The sequence below is a fragment of the Hippoglossus stenolepis genome, chromosome 10, assembly GCF_022539355.2.
Source record: "Hippoglossus stenolepis isolate QCI-W04-F060 chromosome 10, HSTE1.2, whole genome shotgun sequence".
Classification (NCBI taxonomy): domain Eukaryota; kingdom Metazoa; phylum Chordata; class Actinopteri; order Pleuronectiformes; family Pleuronectidae; genus Hippoglossus; species Hippoglossus stenolepis.
The window spans coordinates 23,530,066-23,542,485 of record NC_061492.1 but is presented as its reverse complement, the minus strand read 5'-3'; the positions used below and the strand labels follow the sequence as shown (position 1 = coordinate 23,542,485).

Here is a 12,420-nt window from a genome sequence, read left to right as displayed (position 1 = left end):
GGGTCATCATCGCCCTGACTACAACCGCAACAAAGGAGGCGTGGACAACCTAGACAAGGTGATCAGAATGTACAGCTGCAGTGAGGACACGCGCGCTGGCCCCTGGTCGCCTTCCACAACATCCTCGACGCCTCTTCCTACAACGCTTCATGATATGGAGAGATCAACCCTGACTGGATGCCAGGCAAGCGGAACAGCGGAGGGTGTTCCCAGCAGCTGGGAAAGGCTCGTGACTCTGTTCATCGTGATGGAAGGGAGCGATCCCCCGCACGGAGAGCTTCCACCACGACGACGACGCCGACCTGAGTGTCCGCCTCCTCCATAGCCCTAGCAGCAGCCCCTTAAGAGGAAGAGGTGTCAGATATGCCCCAGGAAAAAGGACTGTAAAACTCACACAGTGTGCTGGGTGTAACAAATACATCTGCAAGGGCTGCTCACTTGTCTATTGCCCTACGTGTGCGTGCTAATATGTGGTGGGCTATGTGAGGGGGCCAACAGCCGGGGGAAGCAGGGACAACACAAGGGTTAAATACTTAAGGCCTTTGCACCTAAGGGGCTTAAACAACACAATAAATACAAAATACTTGTCTGAGTATTATGCATCAAAATGTTTCATAATGGCATCGAAGGGAATTTGCTACAATTACAACATATTCTTGATAAAAAGTGAAATCTATTTGTTCTGGCTCATTCTCCCTGGCAAAAATAATGACTTAAAATTATTCAGTAATGATGAACTCCATTTGCTAAAGAATGCAGAGAAGCAGAGTTCCATTGTTTCCACAGGGATACAACGCCTTCTGGGTTCAGAACATATGATCTAGAATGATTGTCCGTGGACAGTTTGAGGTTAGCACCCTCATCTGAGGGTCAGAGGAACACAACAGGATCGACCTGCAGCTGACGGTTCACCCAGGTCTCAACCACAGGGTCTCTAGCAACAACTCGAGATCGCTGACCTGACTACCCATGAGGCCTTGGACTGTGGTCACATTCAAAGCCTGTAAATTTCAAAGGAAACAGTGAAGAGAGTTGGTTTAAAGTTTTTACATTCTGTACAATGACAAACAAGGAAAGTGTCAAAGGTTGAAAGGAAAGTAGTTTCATGCCTTTTTCCTGGGGACACTTGATGATTTTTTTTTTATAACAATCCATTATGGATTTATAAATGATCATTACATTTAAACCCTGACAGCTTCAGGCCTTCTTCAAGGGTTGGCATAAAGTTACCAAAGTAAAATACTCATATGCAGGGTTACAAACATACTGTAGGTCAATACATGGCAGCCTGTGGTCATTTTCAAAGAGTCACATGAGCCAAGATAAAACTTGTGAGCAAAGTAAACCAGCTTTGTATTCGCGAAAAGATGTTAGAAAAAATTAGCTAATGTCAAATTGTACTACACTTCCAGGTTTTGCACAGATTTAACAAACAAGATAATGTGTCTTAACTAGTCTTTAAAAGCAGGCACAAGTAGGCTAACTGTTTCCCCATGCTACCAGTCTTTATGCTAAGTTATGCTAGACTGTAGCCTTTATTTTAACTGACAGATAGCAGTGTCAATCTCTTTCACTTGCATCAAAAATAAAAATATACATCACAATATATGTCAAGTAAGTTTTTCTGAAGCATCAACTCGTCTCCTGAACAGACAGTACATGTCCAGAGCACTTTCTGTATTCAAGACTTTAAAGAGATACTGCATATTTAAACATGTTTTGAACCGTAAGCTTGTTTTTATGGCTGTTCTTTGAATAATTGATTATTATTGAGTTTATAAAAAACCTGCAGGTTGAACATGGCTCATAATGCCTCAGAGTGTTTCAAACTGTCTTGGACATTTCAGGGCCAACTACTACATACTGTCTACGGTTTGGGACGTCCCTACGTCATGACGTTTATATATTTGAAAAAATTCACACTCTCTAATCAAAGGTGGGTGGCTCCTGGCCACCAGCGACTGCTCTTGAGTTTGGAAAGTTGCACTCATTTTCAAATAGCGGTAGGTAGGCGTGTCTCATCCCCACCTCCCAGCACTGCGTTCTCATAGACTCTGACACTTAGGGGTGAAGTTACACTTTAACAAGCTTGCTTACTGCGATCACACTGGGGACCAGGCTCTTAAAAGTGATGACATCCATGCTGATGACCTGAGTTGACAGTTGTTGCACATCTAACAGAGGTGCTCCGCCTGACAGAGAAGAGGGGAAAACAAGAAATTAGAGACAAGGCATAGAGATAGAGGAACAGTCATAAGACAGGTACCGTGCATTCTCACCCATAGAGCTTTTAATTAAATTGTAAAAGATCTCAGGACGGCTGCGCTATGAGCTGAAGGAAGTATTACTGATCTCATACAGGACACTCTTCTGGTCAGACGAACATGAAGCCACATTCAGGGGGTTGGCATTTCTGACAGGATGGAAGGAGAAGAAGGCACCAGACAGTGTTAGCTCTAACTTGTCACTCACTGTGGCCGGGCTTGGGAATCTTTGAGACACAAGCCGACACCCACCTGATACTTTCCGGGGTTATGGTCATCAGTGTGCTGATGTCCAACGAGCACAGGTTGAGATATATATTGTTCCCTATTTCTATATTTTATACGAATTGTTGACAATATGAAAAATATAGAAGATTATTTGCCCATGCTTTAAAAAAATAATTTCAATGGCTGTTAATTGGATTCGTTTTTTGTACCCGTATGGTGTTTTCCCAGACAGCAGCAGCTTCTCAATGGAAGCCACCTGGCTGTCAGAGAGATCTTTGCAGACTTTGAGTTTTTCCAGGATGAGAGGATCAGCGTTCTGGATGTAAGAGCCGTCCAGAGTGCAGGCCATGTTTCCCATGACCTCCACGTTGTCTCGGCCCACAGTGAAGCCTTTTATGCCCTGTTCAGTTGAAACATAATCTATTTTAAAACAGTGGTGAAGTTGAGACACACAGACTACTTTTCTGATTAATTTGCACCATCTAACAAGCAAATATGGTTTTTCACACATACGCATCACGCATCTATTTAATTCCATTCAATTCAAACTACTTCATTTATCCCACTGGGATCAATTCATTTGGAACAGCCTGTATAATAAAACATACACAGATAGGTCCAAATATAGAAGGTAGGATAATAATATAAGAATAAGTATATGCTGAGATAGGAATGCTGAGAATGATGCAGATAAATCTGTAGCTAAGTGAGTGTAACTAAAAAAAAGAGTTGATGGATGAAAAGAAAGAATAAGCAACAAGGCAGGGTTTAAGAATCTGTTATTTTTCTGGTTTAAATGGCTGGATTATAGAAGGGATCCCAGGATTTGAGTATCATTACCAAACAAGTAAACATACTTTAAGTAGCAAAAAGTGCTTCACAGACACGCATATTTCAATACTCAGCAATATGCTTTTAGAGGTTTGTTGGTTCACAAGCCAAATTATTACTCCTGAATGGTTTTGCCAGTTTATTTTCAGCTGTTTCTGTTCCACTTTCTGTAGAAATGCAAACAAAAAATAAGTGAAACCTGCAGCAAGCATGTGCAGAGGATAATCTCTCTGTGAATTTCTGGGAGATGTTTCACTTCAGGCCAGCATGGAGTTGTGCATGCTACAAGTCAGCTGTGGAAAAAAGAAACCGAAGCGACTCTGCAGTGGCTCCACTAGTCAAATTGCTTCTGTCCAAGTCTGGGAGAGGATCTGTGTGAAATACCAGAGGTTTAGTTTTCTATCAGGAGGTTTTATAGTTTTTCACTTCCTCTTGTTGAGTTAAGGCGGGGATCTCTGCTTTGAGTCATTCAAATTGCATTGTCAAATAAACATTTCCATTGTGATCAGGAAGTCTCTCCTGATGAATTGCTTGGTTGTTAGAAAGTTTAGGTGCTCAGGTTGTTGTCAAATCATAATGGGTTGAGTTGAGATAGTTAGCTGGGGGCAGTGTTGCCAGGAGCTGGAGGCTCGTGGGGAATGACGAAAATAAATTACAATACTCAGTTTGAGTTCCTATGAATTACCTTGAAGCTTGCAAGAAAAGGGAATTTGGGCAGAGCTGTGAGTTGGCCTTTAATGAGCAATCTGTGTGAACTTTGCCAGATGGTTATATTGTCTCTCTGATTCCAGTGCTCGCTGCTTGAAGAGATTTGAGCGTGGGATGAATCTGGGAATCAAGCTGAGGAATGTGTCTCAGATGAATTATTACAAGCTTCTCTACAGTGTTTAGCTTCGACCTGTTAAGTACATGCCATATTGCCACATAATGGTAAATTGTATGCTGGTTTTCTACATTGTACAGATTAATAAGCTCGATTATCTTTAATGAGACTGCTTGAGGAAGGAGGTAATTTTGGTTGCCGCAAAGAGTATTGTTATTCAGCCAAGTGTCAAGTGCCCAATTAATCCAACAGTAGTGCTGATTGAAGAACATTAGTCAAACAAGTCTCATGATCAGATCACATCACAGCTGATAATCAAAAATAATCCATTTCCCACAGGCCTTTCATTTCTTAATATGTTCCAACTCACTCATTATTCCCAATGTCTTTCTCAGTAAAGGTGCCTCATGCAGGCTTGGAGGGTCAAATGGCCAGGCCTGCATAGAACTCCTGAGTCATTTATGCTGGAGGGACAGATTCCTCATCATATATTGCCTGGAGGAAGGCGGTTCCTCTCAACTATGGTGTGGGTGGGTCTACAGGACAATGAATTTAAATGAAATTAAATAGTTTGTGCCTACTACATAAAAAAGTAAAATAATCATTTTTCATCATGTTCGTGATTATCAGCATCAATGTGCTTTCAATACCTTTAAGTCCCAGCGGATGATACAAGCGCTGCATTTTGTTGATAATATGACCAAGCTGGTTCTGAGATGATTAACAACAGAAAGCTTTCTGTATCGTTTACCACTGCGGTGCTAGTGCAGATCGGCTGCGGTTCTGTATATCCCAAAGGCCATGATGAAGCGTGTGTGGGTCAAAGGAAGATGGCAGGGATAAGTCGCAAAGGTTGGGATTATTGGTTACTTTCAGTGTTTCGGCGATGAGTCAAGGATGGAAGCTCATTCCTCACCCGACATTAACGAGGAGCTCTCTTGTGTTCTCCTCTTATCCTCCTTTTTGCATACTTGGGAAAGCAGGACCATCCTTTATGGCTAGAAAGAGAAAGGTACTACAGTTTATTTATTGCAGTAACATTTCAAAGTGGAGCCATGTTGTGATTCACTGGAGTGCAAGGACCACGGATGTCACTATTTTCCTATTTTTCTTCTTGGGAGACTATCCAAAACCATAAGCTTATCTGCCTCAAAAGCTGATTATCTGGTCATATCTTTCTATTTTGTTTGTTTCAGTGAAGTCTCGGTTGGAGTAAACCCATCATACCCCCAATATAACACATTTTCATTTGATGTAGTGGGGTTTGACCCCTAGTTTAAGCACAAATCACGGTGGTGTTGGGAATATGGCTTTGTTGGTGAGGATGGCTTCAAAAGGGAGTCCCAGTTACAGAAGTCATTTGCATTGGCATTATTGCAGTTATTGTTTTAGTCGTCATTGACATGAGAACAACATCCAGAAGAAATATCTGGAAGGACATTGAGCTAAAACTTGTTATCTACAGTGATTGCGCAATCAGATCAGATTTCAAATATTGGAGTTGTGCAGACCTTGGTGATGACTTTGGAGCGTCCATGTGTTTTTAATAGGTTTGAAGAAGTGCGCCACCGGCTAACTGATTGTATTGGATTTGGCTGCAGCACTGTTTACCCTCTAGAAACTCCCAAAGGGTTTTATGGATGAGCACTTCACCCTCATCAGCAAGTGGTGAGTAGATAAAAGAGTGAATTCATATTTCAGGTGAGCTATCCATAAGAGCAGATTAAAACATGTCTTAACTAATAACAGTTTCAGTAACTTAACTTAAATATAATACTCAAAGTCCAAAACTCAGACAGAAATTACATACAAAGTCAGATAATAAATAAGCTCTTAGCTAGTTAATTTCTTTCATAATAAAGTGTGAATGGCCCTTCACGACACCTTAAATATAAACACAAACTCTAATCAATCGTCCCCCACCGCCGGGCGGGACACACCCCCTGCCTGCTGATGCGCTTTGACATGGATCGTATGTATCAAACCGCAGTGCTATATCGCAGCGCATAGCCGGGTGCTTTATCAAATTTATGTTTCTCACCAAATGCGTCACTGCAAACTGTTGCACTCCCAGGGCCAGCTCATTGCATTTTGTTTTAACTGCCTTTTACAGTGTCTAAAGTACTTTTATTTAGATAAACCACATGATTTTTATATAATGTCAATCAGTTTGAGATAACTACCTAACCTAACTATGAAATGGCGCAATGGAAACAATGTCTACAAGATATAGACCACACCAGAGGATATTTATCTTGCCATATGAAGCAGAATAACTCATTTCAGGACCAGAGCTGAGGCACCAAAAGAATATTTCATGATATATGTTCATCAGTTGTAGTGCCGATGAGTAGGGTTAGTTCCAGGTGAGATAACCTAATAAATAGATCTTGCAAAAACTGCTAATGTTTGATCTTAAAATTTAGCAGTATGAAATTACCTTTTTAGATAACCTTCAGTTATGCTAAAATATGGATAGTCTTCTTTACCAGGTGCAACCTTACAGTGTTACCAAGCTGTAAAATACATTTTTACGAATCATTCTACCTCAATAAGCAGTGAGACTTCTGCTTATTAAAGAAAGCTGTGTTAATCGGTTGAAGTGACCACCACTTTGACACTGTCCCTTCTTTGCCAGCGTCTTTATTTGGCGGCGGATGGCTGCGCTCGCTAACCAATGAGCAAATTCAGATCGCCTCCAAAAGTGACCAGCGCATTCGGCGTGGTGCTCAGCGATTCAAACTTTGACCTTTGCTGGCATGCGCCCATCTGGTTCGAGTAAACAATTGGACGCTGTTGACTGACTAACGACCATACCGCAATGCAGTGCCGAAATACAAGTATTATTACAAGACAGGGCTGTTTACTTGTATAGTAATGCTGGTTGCAGCTCTGCTCTAAAATATAAAGTGTTACATATAGCCAATGCCAGGATCTGATCTGCCAAGAACCTGTGACCAAGCCTTAAATTCAGACTCAGCCGGTGTTTATACCAAAAAATCTCACCAGGAAGTGGCTATTAGCTCTCTTGAGAATTCAATCAAAAGTGGAAAGATTGCATAGTAGCATCACATATTATGTGAATAGCATAAGTCATGTCAGTTATGTCTAATTAGTGTGCACTGCCCTACAAACATCATTCCTGCACAGGTTGTTTGTTTGGTTGTTGATTATTTTGGGTGGAAATTGGGTGGAAAAGGGGAAGCAGGGGATAGAGAGGAGTGATCTTTTGTTATTTTAATATTTATATGAATACCTTTGATTGGACACTTACACACAGCTGTGAAAAGAAGGTCTCCTCAGCTGAAAGCCAACATGGGATCTGTGTTTACATACAGAGACATTTCAGTTTATTGAGACCACTCTATTCACTTAGGATCATGTGGAAAGCTGTTAGGGCTCACTAACTTCAAGATGATTTGAAAAATATTTTGCATGGTTTCAATTCTCTGAGCTATTATGAGCTCATACCCAGCAGGCCAGATTCCCACAGATCTGCATTTGGGAGCATGCTGGGAAGTACAAGAGGCAAAGCAGTGATCATGTCATTCCTAAATTAAGTAGAACATGATTTTTGCTGTTGCTCCAGCAACAATGAACAACTAGTGAAAAAATTTTGCATACTGCGAGTTCAGGACCCACAGCAAAGCCTTTCAGAACAGCGTGACTCTCTTTCAATTGTATCGCTATGCGATACTGCGCTGAAACAAAGTTCATCAGTTTAATCCTCTTTATCAGACCACTGTCTCTCTCTGTCCAGTGGTAGAGGGTCTCCTGGCATATATCACTTTTAAGTGACAATGCTGGCATAATGAAACACTCATGTTGCTGCTGCTACTCAGCTAAGTTTGTTGGCTCAAACTTAGGTCTACCCAACCTGCAGGTTCTTTAACTTCTTATCTTATGAAGGTGAAATTCACTACGACTAAATCATCTCACGATACGTCCATCTACAACAGAAGTTGGGACTTGCCATTGTGATCTCTGCTGCTGACCGTGCCATGCAAACGATTACATACTACCACGCCTTCAGTGATATTTTCTACCCTGCTGCTGCAACGGACTGGGCTACAGATCAGAATCAGAATCAGAATGGAAAAGTATTTATTGCCAGTGGTTTACACAGATTTGTAGTATATGAGTGCATACAATGAACATAAAACATAAACTGTGGTACTACCACATAAGAAAAACAGTATGTAAAATAAATATATAAAAGATTATAAGTAAAATTAAAAATGCATTAAAGGATGCAAAACAAGTTACAATGATCTTAAACCTACAATGCTCTGAATGTAATGTGCGTATCTGATAATGCAATGTGCAATGTAATGCCAATGTGTGTTAATATAACTGGGCTTTCAAGAAATAGAGGGTAGGATAAAGTCAAGTCAGGTGGGGTCGGGCGGCCTTGTTCAGTGGAAGACCAACTTTCTGTTAGCCCCAGGGAAGCCCAAGTGCTTGTGGCGTGAGGTTTTGGTCAGTGGACCGCGGCCCTCCTGCCTTGACCATATTTTACACAATATGGTGCCTTTTAAAGGGATAATTAGCAGAAAATGAAGGCTACATCATCATCTAGCTAGAGCAGCCTCCTCTCTCTCTCATCTATTATCATTTGGAGCCTCTGCATTTGACACAGTGAACCATGAATCATGTTTCTCCCTTCAGACCTGAGTGCTCTCAGGCTAAGGCTCTCTCCCTCTCATTCTCAATGATCGCACTTACAGAGAGGATCATGTCTGAACCTTGTCCTTCACTGCTGGGGTCCCTCAAGGTTCCGTCCACCGAGTCCCCCTCAGCACTGCCTCATGCTGCTCTCGGCACCATCATTCCTCACATGGCTTTTCCTACCATGGCCCCTATGCTGATGACACCAACTAGTCCCTCTCTTTCACAATCTGAAACACAGGTAGCGGCACAGGCAGCCTGCTGTCTGACTGACATCTCTCAGTGGATGTCACACTACCTGAAAATTATCATGACAGGACTAGAATAATTTTTTTGCTTCAAGGAAAGGCTCTCCACCGCGACTGACTATTAGCATGACAACTCCAGCCCCACCTGGAGCTACTGCCAGCCTGGGTGCTGACCTCAACAATGATCAACTCTCGCCACTGCCAACGTGCCGCAGCAACGCACGTTCCTGTAGATACATGCTGAACGCATCGGAGGAAATAATCCACTTCTCACTCAGAAGGCGGGCAGATCTGAGTCCCAGGTCAGGTCCTGGCATCTCATGCTACTAGCCCCAGCAACTCCTCCTGTGGGGTCACCCCCATACTAGGCATTATAACATTCAGCCTCTTGCCCAGCTCATCTCAGGGTGCTTAAACCTCATTTAGTCTTTAACCTAAATTACTCCATATACTCCATCCTCAGTTTAGATGCTTTACACACAGGGAGTGGCTTTATGCTCCAAAAGGCTGGGGCCTGTCAGCTCGGCTGGGGCCCATTAATTCCAGGTTAAGTACTGCAGATTCCAGGCTCTGCCACGCAAAAGGATCAAACTCAGCTCATGCAGTGTTGTACCCTCCAGCAGCACTGGGAGGAAACAAAGGACATTTTCTACTAACCAACTTTAGCATTCTCTCCAGGCCAGGAAAAAGACATCACTCTACCCTGGGCGACATTAGAAGCGCCAAGGTGAAACAACCCGGCAGGTGGATACCAACCAGTGGCGGGAAACATGGGAGATCTCGGCTGCATGAGCGAAACGGTGTGAGATTTGCAGACATCTCATGCTGATTACAACCAAATGCAGGTGGTGGGACGATCTTTCCCCACCCAAACCCATCCACAAAGCCACGGATGCTCACTGACCACACTGAAGCCAGTGGCTCCCTATGCTGAAGCAGAGTTCAGGCACTCTGATGTCCGTGTAGAAGAGGGAGGCAGGGCTGCAGTTGGTACACCTACCCAGGCTGCCGAAACTCCAGCTCAGGCTGAAGAAACGTGCAACAACCCCATCAACAAAGAACAGGGTTCTAACATCCGGCTCTTCAGGACGTGGGAACAGCCTGGGCTGTACCAGACCACCCTTCCCCCACAGAACAGGTTCCAAGCCCTGCAAGAAAAGGCACAAGTCAGAGTGGAAAGGCACTGGAACATCTTTCCTATGAAAAACATATGGAAGGAGGCATTCTTTCAGTAGTCTGGGGAAAACAAAAACCATAAACCTTGAACATATTGACACACTGAAAAATTAGAAGGGAAGGAGGCAAAAAAAAAAGACCACTAAACAAAAATAAGACCAAGCCAAAAAAGGCAGCAAACTCACAAGAGAATATGGGGAACAGCAAATGATAAAATTTGAGAAAAAGTGCAAAGATGACAAACAGACTGCATCAAAGAATTTGGCGCGGGAGGCACAGAGGAAGCAGCTGGAAAAACAGCCTCAAAAAGGAGACTCTCCCCACTGACCACAAACTAGCTGTGGAAGTTTGGCTTGAACAAACACTCAGTCAGGATAAACAGGACGACTCCTCACACCACCAAAAGAAGAGCCAACATCAAAGGTGGATGAACCACTTTCAGGAGCTGCTCAGCAGCAGCCCCTGCCAAGGTGATCCCACCAGCCACCCACATGGGCGTCAGCCTGCCCAGCAGGATCCCAGAGGTGAGGAGGCCATCAAGGCAGCCAGGCCATGGCAAAGCAGCAGGACCAGATGGCCCAGCATCCCATCAGAGAGGCTCTACCGTGAATCTAGAAACTTTGACACCTCTCAACCACCATATCCACCAGCTAATAAAGACCATATGGATTGAAGGGAAGGCACTGTAACAGACTGGAAGCTCATTTCTATGTGCTTATGAAGAGGCCTCAGGTTGCAGCATGCTACAAGGGGATCATGTTGCACTGTCAACACAGGCAAGTGTTCTGTGCACATCATCTTGGAGACTGTAAGGGGTTGATAGGCTGGGAAAAAACCAAGCTGGATTTCTGAGCTGGAAGATGTTAGGCAGGTTACCTACCTGGGAAGTGTGATAGCTGTTGATGAGGAGACAGAGGGCAATGAGGGATAAGAAATTGGAAGCAGAATAGCATTTAAACATCATAAAACAAAATTTGGAAAGTAACAAATCTCCCTCAAGGCCAGGCTTCGATCTTCAACTCAACGATTCAAAAACCATTGGCTCATGGCTCCAGGCGCAGAACCACCCAATTGTGTATCCACAGACAGGCTGCAGGTATATCCATAGCCTGCCTGGGGCATCCTTGGAGTCTTCTGGCCCAGCCTGATGTAGCACATCCGGCTGGCAGGGTGCAGAGCCAAGGAGGCAGTAGATATACAGCTGTTGGGAAGAAAATGGAGCTGGATTGGACCACCTCCGAAGAAACCCACAACAGCATAACAAGAGCAAGGCACTGACATGAGGACCACACAGGTAGCGGGGTGAGGCGACCCAAAAGCTTGCCCTGGAAGGCACAGGCAGGAGTTCTAAGAGAGGGGCTGGCGATAGAGCAGCTGGAGAGGGATGGCTCCAAGGCAGATGAGGTCAGGCTCAGTTACATCAACCATTTCTATGTTTCAGGAAAGTGTAAAGGCCAAAATGAAATAAGACAAACTCATAAACTCCTTCATGTTACTGACAAACGCTGCATCGTTCACCAAAACGTGATGCCATTTTGGATCGGGTCCAGTCTACATCCAGGACGCGAGATCAAAGTTACACCCCAGCCGTTCACTCCGGCTCTGCCATCTGCCCAAGCTGACTGGCCCAGCCCTCACTCCCATTAAACACTCATCAAGTCTGACTAATTTTGCTGTCCCGGCTCCTCGAAGTGGTGGATGGCGAAAGTTCACATCTTCCAGCGCAAAGCTAAGAGCACACCTCTTGTTCTCATGAGATGAAATTTTAAACTATAATTTGTTGTGCTTGCCAGTAACATGCCCATACTTGCTTTGTAAGGTTTCACTTTTTGCCAGAAGAAATTGCCACCTGTGATTACCTTGCCATTTGCGGGTTGTACCCTCATAATTGAATGCGCCATGCCAAGTCGCTCTGAGGATAAAGCATCAGCTAATGAAATAATGTAATGCCGTCTACCCTCACCACTATACCATACATTGCTGGAGCATGACAAAACAACATAAAAAAGAAACTATACTATAAAAAAGGCTTTACACTATATATAAATATGTACACATCTTCCTGCTCATTAGTAATAATCAACTATCCATATGAGCCCATTAAAGCATTATATTCAACAAGCAGTTGTCATTTACTTGTGTGTTTGCACCAAATATCCTCCCCGATATCTGGTTAAGCTCG

General features: G+C 43.4%; 1 long non-coding RNA gene across 1 annotated transcript; it reads right to left on the bottom strand.

The window, feature by feature from the left end:
• Positions 1-936: 936 nt before the first annotated feature.
• LOC124852626 lies at positions 937-2,587 on the bottom strand. Its single transcript, XR_007033019.1, has 4 exons — positions 2,517-2,587; positions 2,280-2,413; positions 2,098-2,192; positions 937-1,001 (listed from the first exon to the last, which is right to left on the bottom strand). It is a non-coding gene; the product is annotated as an uncharacterized LOC124852626 (long non-coding RNA).
• Positions 2,588-12,420: the final 9,833 nt, after the last annotated feature.